The sequence below is a fragment of the Ascaphus truei genome, chromosome 17 (assembly GCF_040206685.1).
Source record: "Ascaphus truei isolate aAscTru1 chromosome 17, aAscTru1.hap1, whole genome shotgun sequence".
Lineage (NCBI taxonomy): Eukaryota > Metazoa > Chordata > Amphibia > Anura > Ascaphidae > Ascaphus > Ascaphus truei.
Genome location: NC_134499.1, coordinates 224216 through 244968, shown reverse-complemented (window position 1 = coordinate 244968; position 20753 = coordinate 224216). Strand labels below are relative to the sequence as shown.

The window sequence follows — 20753 nt, the reverse complement described above, 5'->3', positions numbered from 1 at the left end:
CGGCTGCTGTGTGTATTTTATTGTTGTGGGTTGCGGGAGGGTGGGTGAATGGGGTATTCGCCCCAACGATGGTTGGGGAGGGCTTGCGGGGGGGGGGGGGGTAGCGGGAGGGCTTAACCCCTTCATGACCGTAGCGGTATTAACTGCTACGGTCGTGAAGGGGTTAAGTGCACCCGCAACCCCCCCCCCTCCCGCAAGTCCTAAACTCACACCAAGGGCCAAATACCCCCCTCACCAATCCCCACTACACACAATAAAGCGGGCACGGTGGGTTAACCCCTTCATTGCCTTAGCGGCTATCCGCTATGGTAATGACGCAGCATTTTCCGTATTTTTAATAATATTGATCAGGAGCAGGGGTGGGGGGGGGTGGGGTAGCGGGAGGGCTTAACCCCTTCATGACCGTAGCGGTATTAACTGCTACGGTCGTGAAGGGGTTAAGTGCACCCGCAACCCCCCCCCCTCCCGCAAGTCCTAAACTCACACCAAGGGCCAAATACCCCCCTCACCAATCCCCACTACACACAATAAAGCGGGCACGGTGGGTTAACCCCTTCATTGCCTTAGCGGCTATCCGCTATGGTAATAACGCAGCATTTTCCGTATTTTTAATAATATTGATCAGGAGCAGGGGGGGGGGGGGGGGTTCCCTGAGCATTAATTTCTGGCTCAGGGAACCCCCTGCTCACTTTACAATATTATTAAAATAATGCTTCTTTACCATAGCGCATAGACGCTAAGGTAAAGAACGAGTGTTTATTTATACTGTATATTGTATGTGTTTTATTGATAGTGTACATGTGCAGAGGGTCTCCAGAGCAGAAGCGCACAGGTTTCAGGTCTGGGGACCCCGTGCCCCCCGAGATACAGGCCACTTTAGGGGGTGCCGGTATCCCTCTGCTCTGCTTGGTTTACAGGCCGCGGTCACGTGATCGGGACCTTTAAACGCAGAGGGATACCGGCACCCCCTAAAGGGGCCTGTATCTCGGGGGGCACGGGGTCCCCAGACCTAAAACCAACGCGGTTCAGCTCCGCAGACCCCCTGCACATCTACACTATCAATAAAAATGTATTTCAAATAATTTTTAATGTGCGGATGTTTGCGCAGAGAGAGAGCAGCGGATCTCTCTCTGCTGCAAACACATCTCGCCCCCGCCGCCCATACAGTAGTATCATTTATGTATGTGCATATACAGTACAGTACTGTACAGTACTGTATGTTAGGGCTTACAGGGGTTGTTGTTATACAGTATATACAGTATATAGTATACTGTACAGTATACAGTATACTGCATTACAATTCATTATAGGGGACGGCTTCACAGAGAATAGCTCGCAAGCGCCACCATGTGTATTTTGACGGCATTGCAGTATTGTAACCAGCCGGAATAAAAAGCTTAAATTCCGGCCGGAAAATAACGCAATGTACTCTGGCAGAAAACTATCAGAAACCTGAATACACCCGAGTATACCCGAATTCACGGGACTAGCCGTGCTCGAATAAAGTGTGTCGCCAGTGTAATGTATTTATTGTTGTTTATGTATTTTAAATACATAGGAGGTGTACTGTACTGTATGTTGTTTATTGCAATGTTTATTGGGGGGCAAATGTCCCCAATAAACATGCTATTCTGCCTTAACCCTTCATTGCCTTAGCGGCTATCAGCTATGGTAATGAAGAAGCATTTGTGTATTTTAATAATATTGTGCAGGAGCTTTGATTTCTGGCTCAGGGAACCCCCTGCTCACTGTACAATATTATTAAAAATACATTCATGCTGCTTCGTTACCATAGCACATAGCCGCAAAGGTAATGAACGAGTCTTTATTGATGTGTGTGTTTTATTTATACTGTAGATGTGCAGAGGGTCTCCGGAGCTGAACCGCTGTGGTTTTAGGTCCGGGGACCCCCTGCTCCCCGAGATACAGGCCCCTTTACTTCCCTTAGGGTCATTATGTTGTGTTGTGAAGAAACAAGGGAAGGGTGATCTATCAGCACATGCGCTGAGCGGAGAGGAGTGGGTGTTCCCCTGTGATTGTCAGAGGCGTGCTCTCATCGGTGGAACTGCCCGGAGGGGCGTACATCCAGTGATTGAGCACGGCTGGTATGAGCAGGGAATCCCTAGCACTCTGGCGCCGCGCGCATGCACGGAGATCATGAATTTTATTGGCAGAGATGTCCAGCTCGGCTGGTATGAGCAGGGAATTCTTAGTACTCTGGCGCCGCACGCATGCGCGGAGATCTTGAATTTCATTGGTTAGAGACATCCAGTGACGTCATCTTTGGCGCGAAATCAGGCAAATCAGCTGTATTTAAATTGTCAGTTTTAGTACACACAGCACTTCTTGATAAAGTTCTTTTGAACGAAACGCGTAGAAGGTTGCTGCTGTCCCACATCACTATGAATTTTCAATAAAGGACTTATTTTTTGCAAGACCTGCTCTTTTCATTACTGCTGTGCGCTGCACACCCTGGCTTTGTATTTCAAAGATATCCAGTTCAGATTTAGCGCATTCTATGGAGTTGCTGTGAATAAACGCCATGATGAAATAACTTTTTTTGTCTTGTCAAACGACTCAACTGCGGGGCTTTTAAGTATCGGTTTTCTCTTCTTTCTGTCTTTTGCGTCCGATTTGTTTGTTTTGGCACCGATATGTGCAAGGCTGAAACGCTACGCGTTGTATGCGTTTGTCTTTAGAATTGCTTTACTTATGTACCTGTGTCCGGAGCATGTTGGCGTTGTACCGCCCATTTTATTCAACACTGCGGCTGAAAGCGTTATTTCGCTCCGTCGTTTTCACATGCTGGTTTACAATGTCAACGCCGCCATCTTACAGGTAATGTAATTTAATGCATTGTTGATGTCGCAGTAATCTTCCCCGCTTTTGGCGCTATAAAATTCCATAGGCGCGTTTTCTGAAATTGTGGCCGCTGTTTGTATTTCCACATGCATACTTTTTTCTATGCACGTATGTGTCGTATGCCTTTGAAAGTGGATCGTTTCAGCTTTAGCGCGTTCTACGGCGTTGGTCTGAATAAAATGACATGTTGAATTAAAGCGATAAAAACAATATATATATATATATATATATATATATATGTATATATAAATAAAAGCACATTTTGTTCTTGTCAAATGAATCAAAAGATGTCGTTTAAGTTCCGTCGCGAGGTTTTTTTCTTCTTTCTGACGTTGCGACAGCTCTTTTTGTTTTGATAACGTGCTGTGCTGGGTGGGAATGCAACGCTGCGCTTGCGTTTGCCTTTAGCATTGCTTCTACTGATGTACACGAGACCGGACCCATCTTGTGCTGCACCACCCATTTTATTCGTCACCGCGGTTGAAACACCCCCCACAACGTCTCTAGCGATATTTAGTGCTGCAGTTTTTACATGCGGTTTTACAATATCAAAGCCGCGTCTGAATAACGGCACCGCCCGCCTTAACAGACTGCGGAAAACGCCTGCTAATCCACGGCCGTACATATAAGGGCTCCCATGAAAACCCTGTAAGCCATTTCCCGCTTGTGCTCTATAGTACATACTGTAAACCTGTGGCTCTCCATAATTTTTAACAGCCACCATGTTGCCGGCCCCTTCAATACAAAGAGCCTTTGCGCGGCCGAAAGTGTCGTTTTACAATGGACTTCCCGTACTTGAATGAGACGTTCTTATTTTGGTCGTTCTTTATCTCGATTGTAATGCAATCGATGTGATATTTACTGACGGGTATGTAATCAGGTTTTATGTAGCACTGCATAATGATATCATTATTATTGCCGGTGATTTCAACGGTACGCAGTAGTGGGACAAATCTGTGACCTACGCGTTGATGCTTAATGATGTCGGTATAAACAAATATTGTATGAAAGCCATTTTTTATATCTGCACATATTTTAGCCCTTTTTTCAATTTTATCGATGTTATTAGAATCCATGCCTAGAATCTTCATCATACGTTCTGTGGCTGTAAAGCGTTGTGTGCCCACAACAGACACTGTTCTTTCAAAGTCGTCATATTTCAATTTCACCTTGCTGCTGACCATCGCATCATTAATAGACCTAACCAATTCATTAATATCACTATAATACCCTGCTTTTACCGTGAAGTTTGATTTAATGGCGTTTAGCGGTGCTACATGTATTGTGCTGTCTGGCGCAGCGTTCAATATCTGAGGACTTAGTTGTGTTACAGATACATTACCGTCCACGGTTTCAAATGTATTCCAAGTATGTGGATACTGTATTTCTGTTAAAGCAACCTCCCATTCACCTTTTAAAATAATGGGCTTGGCTAGTTTTGTCGTATAATTAGAAATGTCATTTTGGGGGAACGTTTCGTATGATGCATTACTAGGCAACGTTACATAAAATGCAATATCCTCCATGACGGCGTATTTTTACAAACGAGTTAGTTGTGCTTTTTCTATCCAGCTGTTGAATTTTGTAGGGTATCCCCACCATTTAACATAGTAGACGATTTTACGCCTTACGCTTTTTTGTTTTAATATCTTCTCAATTCTGTAAACGCGATTTAAATTCTTTGGTATTTTTTGTACCTCTTCAGCGTAGAATCAGCCTTCTATGGCCTCACCAGCGCTATCTGTAAGCTTATACAGAGGTTTCACGCCTTTCGTGAGTACATCATCAATAATAAATATTTCATCTGTAAAACACTGTTCATAACCTTTTGTAAAAACGCCTTTATACTTTGATATCCGAACGTGGTCTCCAATTTTTAAAAGTGGCTTAAGTTTCTTAGAACTCACATGTGGCCCATAAATAGTCTACCAAACGGTGAGAGAATTCGCTTGTGTTACATCCTTTGGAGCACACTTAATGGTGCGATGTGGCGTGTGGTTATAGCTGTATATTAAGTCTGATAACACATCGTTGTACCTGTGCGTATTATGAGCTGTGAAAAAGCGCCACATTTTCGTTTTTAATGTCCTATTAAAGCGTTCAATAACAGCGGCCTTAACTATGTTGCCAGAAATGAAACTGTTAATGCCATATTTTTGAGCAGTAAATTAACATTCTTATTCAAGAATTCTTTACCCCCTCTAAGAAAATTTCCTGCAACGCAGTAGCGATGCTTAACCCGGTTTTATTTTGCAACAATTTCGCCCAGGCGTATTTTGACAAAATATCAATAACCGTCAGTGTATAGCGGGCGCCGTCATTAAACTTGGCAAAATCAATCATTGATACGAGTTCCGCTTGCCATTGCGAATCTATATTGGTGTACATGGGTGTAGGGATAAAGATGTTAGCCGAGTCGCGTACTCGGGATCTCTGCACACCGCTGCTGTATCCACCGGTCCACCGGTCTCCGACCTGCAACGCTGCTTGGAGCCGATACATCACTTCCGGTTCCTCCGACACATGGAGTAGACGTCACCGGAACTCCACCGCAGACTCTCTTCCTCTGGATGTTACGCTGAGGGTTACGCATTTCGCCGTGCAGAATGACGGCTTCGTCAGGAGTAGCTTTAACCCATAAAAGGATACTTTATATACCCTCTTAGCTCACATTGACCTTTCCTCCTATAGGCCAATAGGCAATTGGATCTAAATGAATGGGTAATTGGCTATGTATGCCCTCCCCAATTTAGAAATACCTCACAGTAATTTTATACAATTCATTTAAAATACAACCTTTATACTTTAGTAACTATCATGCTTGGTCTTCCTTTACAATATAAGGAACAGACCATAACAATAAAATTATGCTAAAATAACACATACAATAAATAATAAGAAAAAAATATATAATAAAAATATTATTTTGCACATTTAACCAATCTATCCCCAGTCTCTCTCAATAAATGAAAAACGGCAATCGTTGAATCTCAAAAACAAGAGAAAACACAGAGTCAATACAGAATGAAATATACAGTAATAACAATATACATTAAACCATATCTTATTAATTGTTTTTATATTAAATATACTCCCATATATATCTCATCAAATGGGAGCTCTACAAAACAAAATTACACAGTTCTAAAGGAAAGCATTTAGCTCAAAATCCAGATTTAAACCTAAGGGTATAAGTGATTTTAAAGTGAAAATCCAGAAGCTTTCTCTCTTTTTCAGAGCAATGCTTCTGTCTCCACCTTTCCAATGTGGTAACACTTGTTCCAATACTGTGAATTTAAGGCCTGTTGTATCTCCCTTATGTTTTTGGATGAAATGATTTGATAAGTAATGTGTGGTAACACCTCGTCTCACATTCCCAATATGTTCGAGTATACGGGTTTTGACTGCTCTTGAAGTTTGACCTACATACTGTAACCCACATGGGCAGTAGATCAAATATACAACATAGTCTGATTTACATGTTAAAAATTGTTTAATATGAAATCTTTGTCCTGAGATGTTAGAAACAAAACTAAATTGTCATCTGACCTATGTTTACATGCCGTACATGTGGTGCAGCCAAAAAAACCTTTTGTTTGTGTTAACCACCTGTTACCATCTGTAATCATTTTTGGTAAGGCACTTGGGGCTAATTTATCTTTGAGTGCCTTTGCTCTCTTAAAAATTACAGTAGGTCTTTCAGGGACAATTTCTCCTAATAGAGGATCATTTTTGACAATGTGCCAATGTTTCTGAATAATTTTGGAGATTTTTTCAGATTGTCTATTTTAATTCGTTAGAAAGGAAAATTCAAAGTTCTTTTTTAATCCTAACTTCTTTTTGTTATACAATAAATCCTTTCTATCTAAACCCTCTGCTTTTTTTAAAGCGTCATTAATGATTTTATCATCATAGTCCTTTTCTTTGAATCTGTCCTGTAGGAAGGCTGATTGTTTGTAAAAGCTGCTATCATCTGAACAATTCCTCCTAATCCGCCCATATGGGACATTTTGTAACCATTTAGGGTGATGGCAACTGGCAGTAGATATATAGTTATTAATGTCTACGCTCTTGAAGAAGGTCTGAGTTTTGATCAGCCCATCCTCAATGAAAATTGTCAGGTCCAAGAAGTTAACTCGTTCCTGACTGTATTCACACGTAAATTTTAGATTAAGTGAATTGTCAATGAGATAATGGGTAAACCGTATCAGACCTTCTTCATCCCCTTTCCAGATGAATATTATATCATCTATGTATCTCCGCTATAGGCACAAGTTCACACCCAGCTCTGCAACGGACCATATATGGTCTTCCTCCCAAGCTCCCATAAGGAGATTTGCATAGCTGGGTGCGAACTTCGCGCCCATGGCGGTACCACATTTCTGCAGGTAGTGCATCCCCTCGAACATGAAGTAGTTATGTTCTAAAATGAATTTAATGCCATCAAGAATGAAATTGGCTTGTTCATTGGGCATTTCGGAGTCTTTTGCTAATGCTCTGTCAACTGCCTCATGTCCGTCTCTGTGGTTTATAGAGGTATACAGTGAGGTGATGTCACAGGTTACCAGAAAATATCCTTTTTCCCAAACTTGATTATCTAAGATACGCAAGATGTCAGTCGTATCCTTAAGATAGAAGGGAAGTTTTACAACATATTTTTGCAAATAGGTGTCTATATATGCGGATAAGTGGGATGTCAGAGAGTCAATGCCTGCTATTATGGGCCTCCCTGGGGGGTTGGTATGGCTTTTATGGAGTTTAGGAATATAATAAAATATAGGTCTAACAGGGTTCTCTCTATATAAAAAATTATATTCCTCAGTATTTATTACTTCCTCCATTCTGCCCTTATCTAACAGGACTTTTAATTCTACTAGAAAAGCTGATGTAGGATCTTTTTTCAGAGGTAGATATGTATTGGTGTCCCCTAAAATCCTTTTTGACTCTGCAATATAGTCAATCCTATCTATAATAGCCACTCCACCCCCTTTATCAGCTTGTTTTATGGCTACATTTGTATCCTCTTGTAGGGTTTTTAATGCCTTTCTTTCTGAATTATTCAGATTATTATCAAACCTAGTTTCTGATTCAACTAATCTTTCAAAATCTTTTTGCACCAATTGGGAAAATACATCTACATTTTTTCCTTTCACATATTTTGGGTAAAAAGAAGATGGTAATTTAAGGCCAGAATGTACCAACACAGGTCTTACTTGTGAAGGTTCATTAGTACTAATCCCAATTGATTCTTTTTCAAGATTATCAGATGTCCTTTGCTCTACTTCTTTTAATCTAAAAAATCTTTTAATTGTGAGCTTTCTCAGAAATCTTTGTGCATCTACAAAGAGGCCAAAATTCCTGGGACCCACAGTGGGAGCAAACTTTAGCCCCTTTGAGATGAGTGATTTCTCTTGTTCTGTTAGTACTTTAGAACTAAGGTTGAAGATGTTGTTCCCTATCTCTTGCTTTTCTTGAGATATTTCTTTTTCTCCTCCTCGTCCCCGTTTTCGTCGTTTCTTGTTCTTTTCCTTTCTGATGAGGGATCCCTCTTTGTCAGCGGAGCATAATAATTCGCTCCCTGAAAAGAAGTGGACAAACCCTCCCCTAAAAAATCCTTCTTATTTCCATTTTTTGGACCACTTTTAGTGAACAATTTATCTTTCTGAACTTCCCTTTGTTCTTTTCTGTGGTTAGTCACTATTTCTACTTCAGAATCAAAATCAATACTTACACTGGCGACACACTTTATTCGAGCTCGGCTAGTCCCACGAATTCGGGTATACCCGGGTGTATTGAGGTTTGTTCAGAATGTAGGGAAGCAAGGAGCACAGCTGAAGTAGAAATCTGCAGGGAGAGTCCTGTAGAAAAAATGAATAAGGGGCACAACTCCGTGCTAAAACTGAGGGTGGTTTATTGGATAATTGCACAGGGACAGAAACACAGCCCACACACCGACATGTTTCGTCCCACGGGACTTTATCAAGGTGTACCACATCACTATACCTCCTTACCTTTAATACACCCATTTCGCGCCAAAATCGCCCAACCGAGTACACTGCGCATGCGCGCCGGCGACGCGTCGCATCTCCGTGACATCGCCTCCCCTCTGGCACTAGTCCTGGAGTCAGAGACCACGTCACTGGGATGCGTCCGTTTCCACCCTGGAACGCATGCCAGCTGTGCTCCTATTGGGCGGAGGCGGAAGAGGGATGAAAATTACATTTTTTTACATTTTTTTACACTCAACAACTTTATTAGTATAAAAAAAGACAAACATATTTTGCCCATAGCTAAACTTTGCAAACAGACACATTGCTAGTTTAGTTTAGGGTTAGATTAAAAACAAATGCTAATCACATTGAATAACCTTTGATAAAATAAAAATAAAAAGAGAGAAGATATTTTAAACAGTCACAAAACTCCATTTAGACTACAATCATTTTAGAAGATTATATTCTAATCTAAGTAGATAAGTTTATACAAAAATACTATAATATGAATATTTGTATCAAGCACTAACTTTATCCATACACTTGAATTATGTAGTCAGAGTATAGACTGAATCTATGTGATTGGCTGTATCATTGGATTTTACATGGGGGAATAGAAACACTTTATCATTAAAAGAGTTGATTATTGAGAATTTTTTCAGATGTGTATATATTGATTTTCTCTTATTCATAACCCATATATTGATGGCACAGAAGGACATAGAACAATTTTATTGTCAAAAAGTATACTTATATTCTAATATTCTAAACAATTAATAAATGAATAGTGGCATCATAAAGGACCCTCCTCCACTATAGAAAGTGGGAAAGGTCCCAATCGATATTCATACCGTGAGGCACCCTGGTTCTTAATGTGAAGATCCAGAATGCCTCACGTTGATCGAGCTTTTTGACTCTATCACCCCCTCTGGGTGACATCTGGATGGACTCAATACCTTGAAATTTAAAGTTTTTTAGTCCACCTTTGCTGCAGTTGGTGAAGTGTTTAGGGACAGGATGATCCAAGTTCCCTTTGGAGATCAATCGGATATGCTCCATTATTCGCACTTTAAGGTTCCTAATGGTTCTTCCAACATATTGGCTGCCGCACCCGCAAGTGATGAGGTAGACAATATATGTGGATTTGCAGTTGATAAATGATCTAGTGGCATGAGATTTTCCAGTTTGACTGGATAAACATTTGTTTGATTTATTGATATAGCCACAGATTTTGCAATTCCCACAAGGGAAAGAACCATTAGGAACTGTATTACAATGTGTCGTTTGTGAGGAGAAGAGACTTGGGGTCAGGGAATTCGCAACCGTCTTGGCCTTCCTATAAACAATATTAGGACCTCCAGTAACATATTGTTTTAATGTAGGGTCCAGGGAGAGTACCGACCAATGTTTTTTAAGGATATATCTGACTTGTTCAGCTTGAGAGCTAAATGAGGTAATAAACAGGGGTGTATCATTAAATCTTAAGCCTTTTTTAGAGCGGTGGAATAGTTCTGATCTATTAGTAGATGAGACCTCCTCAATTGCCCTATTTAAATCATCTGGTTTGTAGCCCCGTTGCACAAAACGATCAAACATTTCTTTTACACGTTCATTATAGTCTTCCTCATTGGAACAATTGCGCCGTAGGCGAATGAATTGGCCCTTCGGGATACCTTTCAGGAGGGGCCCTGGATGACAGCTGTTGGCACGTAGGAAAGTATTCCGTGAATTAGATTTGCGATAAATGTCGGATTGAATAGATAAATTCATATCAATGTATAAGTATAAATCTAAATAGTGAATGTGATGGTGATTATATGTGTACGTGAAATTAAGGTTGTAAGTATTAATATTTAAAGTGTTAATAAAAGATAAAAGTGAAGTGACATCACCCTCCCAAATGAAAATGAGATCGTCGATAAAACGTTTGTAAAAGAAAATGTGCTCCCTAAATTTGTTCCCATCTCCAAACACGTGGACAGACTCCCACCACCCCATGAAGAGGTTGGCGTAACTGGGAGCGAAGCTCGTTCCCATGGCTGTACCACGTGTTTGGAGATAGTGAACCCCATCAAACAAAAAATAATTGTGCGTTAATAAAAAGTGAATAGAATCTAATAAAAATGTTGTCTGTGCTGGTGACATATCTGTGCGGGAAAGAAAATGACCAACAGCTGATAATCCATGCTCATGTGTAATCATTGTGTACAAGGACGTCACGTCCAGAGTAACCCAGATCATATTAGGTTTCCATACAATGTGATCAATATATGTCAGGAGGTCTCCACTATCAAGTATGAAAGAGGGTAGAGACTTCACAATCGGTTGTAGAAACCGGTCGACATAGCGTGAGACACCATCTCCCAAAGATCCAATACTGGATATTATAGGCCTCCCCGGAGGGTGGATCAGAGTTTTATGAATCTTCGGGAGATGGTGAAACACTGCAACAGTCGGGGTAGCATTAAATAAGAACTCTCTCTCGTTCTCATCAAGAATGAATAACATAGTCCCTTCATCAATGAGTGATTTTAATTCCCCCTGAAATCTCTTAGTGGGGTCTGTTGTTAGTGCAGCATAGGAGCAAGTATCACAGAGCTGTCTTAAAGCCTCCCTGTGATAGTCATCCCTATGCTGCACCACCACTGCTCCCCCCTTGTCCGCATTTTTAATGATCAAGTTTTTGTTCTTCTTAAGTTCATCTAGTGCAATACTTTCACCTCTAGTGAGATTATCTTTATAATGCGTATAACGCGGGGTATCAAAAGTGAAGCCCTTTTCTAGAAGCATGAGGTCCCTCTCCACTAGACTCTCAAAAGTGGATAGGTATTTCCCTTTCATAAAAGTGGGAAAAAACAGGGACCTTTTCTTGAGACCCGATGGTCTTCTCCCCAAGAAGTTATCTGGGTTGAACTCATCCACCGGATCACCCCCTAGTTCTTCCAAGTCTTGGATGGTACAGTGTTCCTTAAAGGATAAACAGGGGTTAACAGCATCCTCAACATTCAAAGTATGTGTCACACTGCTATTAGAACTTCTAGCGTCATAGAACTTTTTTAAGGTGCATTTTCGAATAAATTTATGTAGATCAATTACAGTGTCAAAAATATTGAATTTACACTCTGGTGCGAACTTTAACCCTTTAGTTAAGAGAGAAAGTTCATCTGAGGAAAGTTCAACATTTGATAGATTGATGACACCATTCAAAAGTTCTTTTTCCGTTTGTGTGGTGCTCCTTTTCCCTGATTTCCTCTTCCCCCTTCTCGTCGCTTTTCGTTTTTTGACGAATAGCTCGTTGAGGGACCCTCATCATAGGCCTCTGATGACCCAGTAGGTTGTTCATAACGAGACCTTGCTCCCTGCTGGCGTTGCTCTTTAGGTCTCTCTTGATAGGGAAAATTACTTCCTTGTTGTGAAAAGAATGAAACAGAATGACTGGCATTATCTGAGTATGACAACTCAGACTCAACATTTTGAGCTTCATTAGGTGAAGAAGTTTTCTTCAAAATTGATTTTTGTGACCAGGAATTGCTTCTGGATCTACCAGGTGTAGAGAAACCGGACTGTTGGTCCCTACTCCCTCTTCTTGGCTGTACTATTCTTTCCCATGAGTAAACTTGTTTTTTCTCATAGTCCATTTTATCACGTGAGAACTTTACATCTTTCTTTCCCATTATCTCCTTCTCTGCCTCTTTAACAAACAGGGCCAGTTTTTTATCACTTTCCTTGAAGCCTTCCATTTTAGAAAATTTGGACAATTTTGTTTGCAAGGTTTTTATCTCAATTCGTACCCCTGATTTTTCCTTATTTTTGAGTGTTAAAATAAGATCAATAAGTTTGAATGAGCATTCGTTCAGAATGGTTTTCCAGTTAGTTTCAAACTCTTGACTAGGAAACCCAAACGTAGGGGACTTCTTAATCCTGAGTCCCCTAGGGATACGTTTGACTCTTGCATAGTTTTCAAGGGAGATAATGTCCCACCATAGTCTTGTATCAACAATCAATAGTTTTTCCAGCCTCAAGAAGTAATCATGCAAATCCGAAAGGTCCTCACATTCCACCTCTGCATTATCATCAAACACTCTCTGTGCTTTCTTTGTTCTTGCACCATAATCAAGGTAATTGAACACAAAGTCCGTATTATTAGAGTCCTGTAAAGTGTCCCCTGTACCATCCTCTGTCTCCATTGTGAACAATAGTTTGTACTGGTATTCAAATATGTATAAAAATATACTCAGCAAGTGTTAACAATATAAACCAGTGCAACAACTCAATAAAAAATGTATGAGTATCCAACCCAGCAGTTTGGTAGGAGTGGCCCTTATAGGTAAAATATCAAGTCACACTGTAGAGCAGTCATCCAAGGGGATCCAATATGTATAAACGTAGAGATTGACGCTCATACAAGTGTATAGACTCACAAACTGTATTATTCAATCCGACATTTATCGCAAATCTAATTCACGGAATACTTTCCTACGTGCCAACAGCTGTCATCCAGGGCCCCTCCTGAAAGGTATCCCGAAGGGCCAATTCATTCGCCTACGGCGCAATTGTTCCAATGAGGAAGACTATAATGAACGTGTAAAAGAAATGTTTGATCGTTTTGTGCAACGGGGCTACAAACCAGATGATTTAAATAGGGCAATTGAGGAGGTCTCATCTACTAATAGATCAGAACTATTCCACCACTCTAAAAAAGGCTTAAGATTTAATGATACACCCCTGTTTATTACCTCATTTAGCTCTCAAGCTGAACAAGTCAGATATATCCTTAAAAAACATTGGTCGGTACTCTCCCTGGACCCTACATTAAAACAATATGTTACTGGAGGTCCTAATATTGTTTATAGGAAGGCCAAGACGGTTGCGAATTCCCTGGCCCCAAGTCTCTTCTCCTCACAAACGACACATTGTAATACAGTTCCTAATGGTTCTTTCCCTTGTGGGAATTGCAAAATCTGTGGCTATATCAATAAATCAAACAAATGTTTATCCAGTCAAACTGGAAAATCTCATGCCACTAGATCATTTATCAACTGCAAATCCACATATATTGTCTACCTCATCACTTGCGGGTGCGGCAGCCAATATGTTGGAAGAACCATTAGGAACCTTAAAGTGCGAATAATGGAGCATATCCGATTGATCTCCAAAGGGAACTTGGATCATCCTGTCCCTAAACACTTCACCAACTGCAGCAAAGGTGGACTAAAAAACTTTAAATTTCAAGGTATTGAGTCCATCCAGATGTCACCCAGAGGGGGTGATAGAGTCAAAAAGCTCGATCAACGTGAGGCATTCTGGATCTTCACATTAAGAACCAGGGTGCCTCACGGTATGAATATCGATTGGGACCTTTCCCACTTTCTATAGTGGAGGAGGGTCCTTTATGATGCCACTATTCATTTATTAATTGTTTAGAATATTAGAATATAAGTATACTTTTTGACAATAAAATTGTTCTATGTCCTTCTGTGCCATCAATATATGGGTTATGAATAAGAGAAAATCAATATATACACATCTGAAAAAATTCTCAATAATCAACTCTTTTAATGATAAAGTGTTTCTATTCCCCCATGTAAAATCCAATGATACAGCCAATCACATAGATTCAGTCTATACTCTGACTACATAATTCAAGTGTATGGATAAAGTTAGTGCTTGATACAAATATTCATATTATAGTATTTTTGTATAAACTTATCTACTTAGATTAGAATATAATCTTCTAAAATGATTGTAGTCTAAATGGAGTTTTGTGACTGTTTAAAATATCTTCTCTCTTTTTATTTTTATTTTATCAAAGGTTATTCAATGTGATTAGCATTTGTTTTTAATCTAACCCTAAACTAAACTAGCAATGTGTCTGTTTGCAAAGTTTAGCTATGGGCAAAATATGTTTGTCTTTTTTTATACTAATAAAGTTGTTGAGTGTAAAAAAATGTAAAAAAATGTAATTTTCATCCCTCTTCCGCCTCCGCCCAATAGGAGCACAGCTGGCATGCGTTCCAGGGTGGAAACGGACGCATCCCAGTGACGTGGTCTCTGACTCCAGGACTAGTGCCAGAGGGGAGGCGATGTCACGGAGATGCGACGCGTCGCCGGCGCGCATGCGCAGTGTACTTGGTTGGGCGATTTTGGCGCGAAATGGGTGTATTAAAGGTAAGGAGGTATAGTGATGTGGTACACCTTGATAAAGTCCCGTGGGACGAAACATGTCGGTGTGTGGGCTGTGTTTCTGTCCCTGTGCAATTATCCAATAAACCACCCTCAGTTTTAGCACGGAGTTGTGCCCCTTATTCATTTTTTCTACAGGACTCTCCCTGCAGATTTCTACTTCAGCTGTGCTCCTTGCTTCCCTACATTCTGAATTTCCCTGATCAGGATTGCACGCAGTGGAACTTCGTCTGGATGAACTTCGTATTCCCATACACTCAATGGAAAGGTAATGGGCAGTAGCCCTCATTCTATGTTACCTTGGTCCCTATTTAGGGAAGTGTATATGGTAAGGGGGGTAAGCAGGGTAAACCATATCTGCGGTAGTCGCGCTGACTGACCGCTAGGTCCCATGTTCATGTCCCCCCTTAACCTAGTATTATATAATTGCTGGAATTATTTATGGAAGTTCCTATCTACCTATATGCTGTAATACAGTTTGTGAGTCTATACACTTGTATGAGCGTCAATCTCTACGTTTATACGTATTGAGGTTTGTGACTGTTTTCTGCCCGAGTGCATTGAGGTATTTTCCAGGCAGGGATTGAAGCATTTTATTCCCGCTGGCTGCAATACTGCACAGTATATATATATACTGCATTACAATTCATGAATTTATGCCATCTGGTAGACACGCGAAGCATTGCAGCCTATTAAATCCTAATCATTATCATTTAACAGATCAGCCGCCCGTCAGCCAGGCATGAACCCAGGCTGGGAAGGCAAACGCAACGGGGCTTGTCAGAGGTGAGGAGCGGCGCATTCCAGGTATCTGCCAGGTACATACTGGGTATTTGCTCGAATAAAGTGTGTCGGTGCAATATTGTCCTTTTTGGAGTTTTTTCTAAATTAATATGTACTTTAGCTAGTTTTTTTCCCGGCTGGTGAGGAGATTTATGTTATTTATTTCTCCAATTATCTCGTTCTGGACTCTTTCTATACTTTGTCTGTATATCGCTTGTATTTTTATTTGATTTTTTCCTATCCCTTGATTTTTCTCTCTTAGGTGGAGGTTTTTTTGGGGATTTCTTTGGGGATTTGGTTACAGGGTTTTTTCCCCTTTGCACTATCCCTCTCATCTGGATCAGTCTTTCTTGGAGGCCCATCTTTGTAATCCTCCTCATCTCTAAGGATTTTTTTCACTTTCTTAGTAATGGTCTCTTTTCTGATCTTATCTAATTTATTCTGCAGATTGGTATCTTTCTCTTTGAATGAAGTTGTTTGATTTAATTTACCAATCCTTAATTCAATCTCATTAATCTCAATATCAATCTGCAGAACATGGTCCTTCTGCTGTTCAATAATTAGACCCATTAAATCCTGTGCGCATTTTTCTAGCAGATTGTACCATTTCTCAAGGAAAACCTCATCTTGAAGATCTACAGATGGGTGTTTCTTGAGTCTTAATCTTCTTGGAACTCTACCATTTAGAATGTACTGTGCTAAAAAAGTATAATCCCCAAATTTCTTAATATCTTTAACAAAAAGCTTTTCTAGTTTTTCAAACTCAGATTCTAAAGTATGAGACTCTTCAGCTATCGGATCAGAGTCTAGATTTAGCTTCAGAATATTATTGAAGTCCACAACTTTTGTGTGCCTTCGTGAGAAAACATTTGAAAAGTTATTGGCAATTTCTATATCTTCCATAGTGAGTGGTGCTGCCTAACTAGTGATTGAAACAAACAGAGACTATACAAAAAGGACACTAGATGGCGCTCTAACACTCTATCAAAATACAACCGTGCAGTGAATGAATAAAGTGACAAAATAATCAAAATAAATGCCGTGCAATAAAGTGATAAATAAAAACACTCAAACCCTTGGAGGACTGTTTCAAGGTCCACAATAAAGCGCAAAAGGAAAACCTAAACGTTGATACCTAAAAGGAAATATGTGAAACTACCATAGTTAACGTTAAACAAAACACAATAATGGCAGAGCTCTCAAAAGAGCAAAAAGAACACGCTAGATGATAGATATATATGTCCATCCATAGGTATCCAAATAGAAATCAGGAGCAAAAATAGGAGGTAAGTAGATCCAGAAGAGAAACACAGAGCCAAAAATTAAAATACCAAGACATTTATCCAACAATGGTAAAAATTGGAGGCTTACAAGATTCCAAATGGTTTACAGCATGGGTGTAGGGATAAAGATGTTAGCCGAGTCGCGTACTCGGGATCTCTGCACACCGCTGCTGTATCCACCGGTCTCCGACCTGCAACGCTGCTTGGAGCCGATACATCACTTCCGGTTCCTCCGACACATGGAGTAGACGTCACCGGAACTCCACCGCAGACTCTCTTCCTCTGGATGTTACGCTGAGGGTTACGCATTTCGCCGTGCAGAATGACGGCTTCGTCAGGAGTAGCTTTAACCCATAAAAGGATACTTTATATACCCTCTTAGCTCACATTGACCTTTCCTCCTATAGGCCAATAGGCAATTGGATCTAAATGAATGGGTAATTGGCTATGTATGCCCTCCCCAATTTAGAAATACCTCACAGTAATTTTATACAATTCATTTAAAATACAACCTTTATACTTTAGTAACTATCATGCTTGGTCTTCCTTTACAATATAAGGAACAGACCATAACAATAAAATTATGCTAAAATAACACATACAATAAATAATAAGAAAAAAATATATAATAAAAATATTATTTTGCACATTTAACCAATCTATCCCCAGTCTCTCTCAATAAATGAAAAACGGCAATCGTTGAATCTCAAAAACAAGAGAAAACACAGAGTCAATACAGAATGAAATATACAGTAATAACAATATACATTTAACCATATCTTATTAATTGTTTTTATATTAAATATACTCCCATATATATCTCATCAAATGGGAGCTCTACAAAACAAAATTACACAGTTCTAAAGGAAAGCATTTAGCTCAAAATCCAGATTTAAACCTAAGGGTATAAGTGATTTATAGTGAAAATCCAGAAGCTTTCTCTCTTTTTCAGAGCAATGCTTCTGTCTCCACCTCTCCAATGTGGTAACACTTGTTCCAATACTGTGAATTTAAGGCCTGTTGTATCTCCCTTATGTTTTTGGATGAAATGATTTGATAAGTAATGTGTGGTAACACCTCGTCTCACATTCCCAATATGTTCGAGTATACGGGTTTTGACTGCTCTTGAAGTTTGACCTACATACTGTAACCCACATGGGCAGTAGATCAAATATACAACATAGTCTGATTTACATGTTAAAAATTGTTTAATATGAAATCTTTGTCCTGAGATGTTAGAAACAAAACTAAATTTGTCATCTGACCTATGTTTACATGCCGTACATGTGGTGCAGCCAAAAAACCTTTTGTTTATGTTAACCACCTGTAATCATTTTTGGTAAGTCACTTGGGGCTAATCTATCTTTGAGTGCCTTTGCTCTCTTAAAAATTACAGTAGGTCTTTCAGGGACAATTTCTCCTAATACAGGATCATTTTTGACAATGTGCCAATGTTTCTGAATAATTTTGGAGATTTTTTCAGATTGTCTATTGTAATTCGTTAGAAAGGAAAATTCAGATGGACTTCCGGTGACGTCATCGCACATGCCAGCCTAAAGCGGAGCTCCCGATTCCCCTCCACTAAAAGGAGATAGAAAGAGCAACAAACCACCCCAAAACGCCGGAATAACGCGAGGGCAGATCTAGCCACCAGCCAGGATGGCAAAACAACAACAAAAAACCCCCGTGCAAAGTGTCTCAGCATACTCTACACCGATGAAGCGCCAGATAGACCAGGAGGAGAGCCAAGATGGCACCGGCACCAGCGTGGCAAGTGCTCCCGCCCGCGAGCAACCAATACCGGAGCACATTAACGCAAGCCACCTTATCACGAAGGACATTTTGGAAGAATACATGAACCAGATGTTCACCAAACTGCGGAAAGGTGTCAACGAGGATTTTAAAAGCGCGATCAACAAGATAAAGCAGGATCTCAACGAGGTCTCTCAAAGAACTGAGTCCCTGGAGGGCAGGGTGGAGGAAGTTGAGACGGTGCAATCCTCAGCAGAGGATGAGATTAATAGACTCAGCCACGAAATTACGCTACTGAAAGATGGTCTTGAAGACCAAGAAAACCAGGACCGGCGCCAGAACTTAAGGTTCCGAAACATACCAGAAACAATCTCAGCAGATGCCCTTACACCCTACCTGCAGGACCTCTTCCAGCAACTGGCCCCAGGGCTGAAAAAAGAGGACATGGAGCTAGATCGAGCCCCTAGAGCTCTGGGCCCGAGGCGAGAGGACCCCAAGAGGCGCAGAGATGTGATCGCACGTTTCCACTCGTATACCACCAAAGAGAAAATCCTGGCTAAAAGCAGAGAGATGAACCAGATATCATTCCAAGGCGAACAGATCCAGATCTACAGTGATCTGTCAAGAACGACTATCCTCCGCCGCAAAGAATTAAAGCTGCTGACCCAGCATCTACAAGATCACAATGTATGCTACAGGTGGGGATTCCCATTTAAACTTAGCGTTCTCGCTAAAGGCAAGTTCCATACGATCTCCCATATCGAGGAAGCCCCCAGATTCCTGCGACTCCTGGGTCTCCCTGCCCTGCAGGGACAAAGACAAGAGGAAGAAGAAGAAGACACTAACCTCCACCGACGCCAACGTGGATCCAGATCCTCGGAGCGCCTCGCCCAGCAGAGGACTACCAAAGCAACGCCAGGACCTTAAAGATCCAAGAAAGAAAAAAACAGAGACGCTCCCAGGACGGCTGAGACACCCTCTCATCCCACACGGTGAAATGTAACTACCCCCCTCCCTTCACCCCCCCCCCGCTCCACTCCACACAGCTACCCTACACCAGCTGCGACGATCCCCCCTCTCCCCTCCCACCCCATCTAAGGACTGTCCCTACCTGTAAAGCCCATACGAGGCCTCTGAAACACCCCCCCCACACACACACCACTCCCCCCCCCACTCCCCCCCACACACCACTCCCCCACTCACACGAGCACCCACGAAGCAAACACCCAACCCCCGCGTGTCCCGTCCGCCTGCACCGACTCTCTCCTCCCTCTGCGGGAGAAACCCCAGGTGAAAGGCCCCTCGGCCCCCCCAACTTACCTGAAGGAGGTGAGGGAGGGGTCGGGTGAGCGGAGCTGCGAGGAGACCCGGCGGAACCCAGCCGTGGACGTTGAGACTGTCTGGTAACGTAAAAAAAAAATAGAAAGAAAAGTCTGTCCCAGAAACGCCCACAGGAGGGCGCTGCCGCATCAGATACGCGGGTGGTATGCTATTTAAAGAAAGGGACAGAGGCAAGCAGGTTTCTGATATCCTCTGTGTATATGTTCCCCCCATGACTCTGGGAAACCCACAATGTAGGTCCTAGAGATGTGTCCCCCTTCCCCTCCCCCCCCAACCCCCACCCCCACCACAAGCAGTATAGGCTCTCGGGCTCCAAATACAAAGGCACCCCAGAAAATCTCCGGGGGCCGTGGACTCGACCCCCCCCCACTTCCCTAACCCCCCCCCCTACCCCACCAAACTCCCCCTTAGCTAACAAGAAAGGCCTTACCTAACCCTGCACAACCCAAGTGCAAAAGATATGAGTGAACACACAGACTCTACTGAAATGGTCCCGGTGAAAGGGATATACCCAATAAATGAATGGAACAAATCGTTCTCCCCCCCCCCCCTCCCCTCC

General features: G+C 41.4%; 1 long non-coding RNA gene across 1 annotated transcript; it reads right to left on the bottom strand.

Annotated features, from left to right (window-relative positions):
* Positions 1-17140: 17140 nt before the first annotated feature.
* Positions 17141-20421, bottom strand: LOC142468447 (uncharacterized). The gene is made up of 2 exons (XR_012788658.1): positions 20174-20421; positions 17141-19775 (listed from the first exon to the last, which is right to left on the bottom strand). It is a non-coding gene; the product is annotated as an uncharacterized LOC142468447 (long non-coding RNA).
* Between the last annotated feature and the right edge of the window lie 332 nt (positions 20422-20753).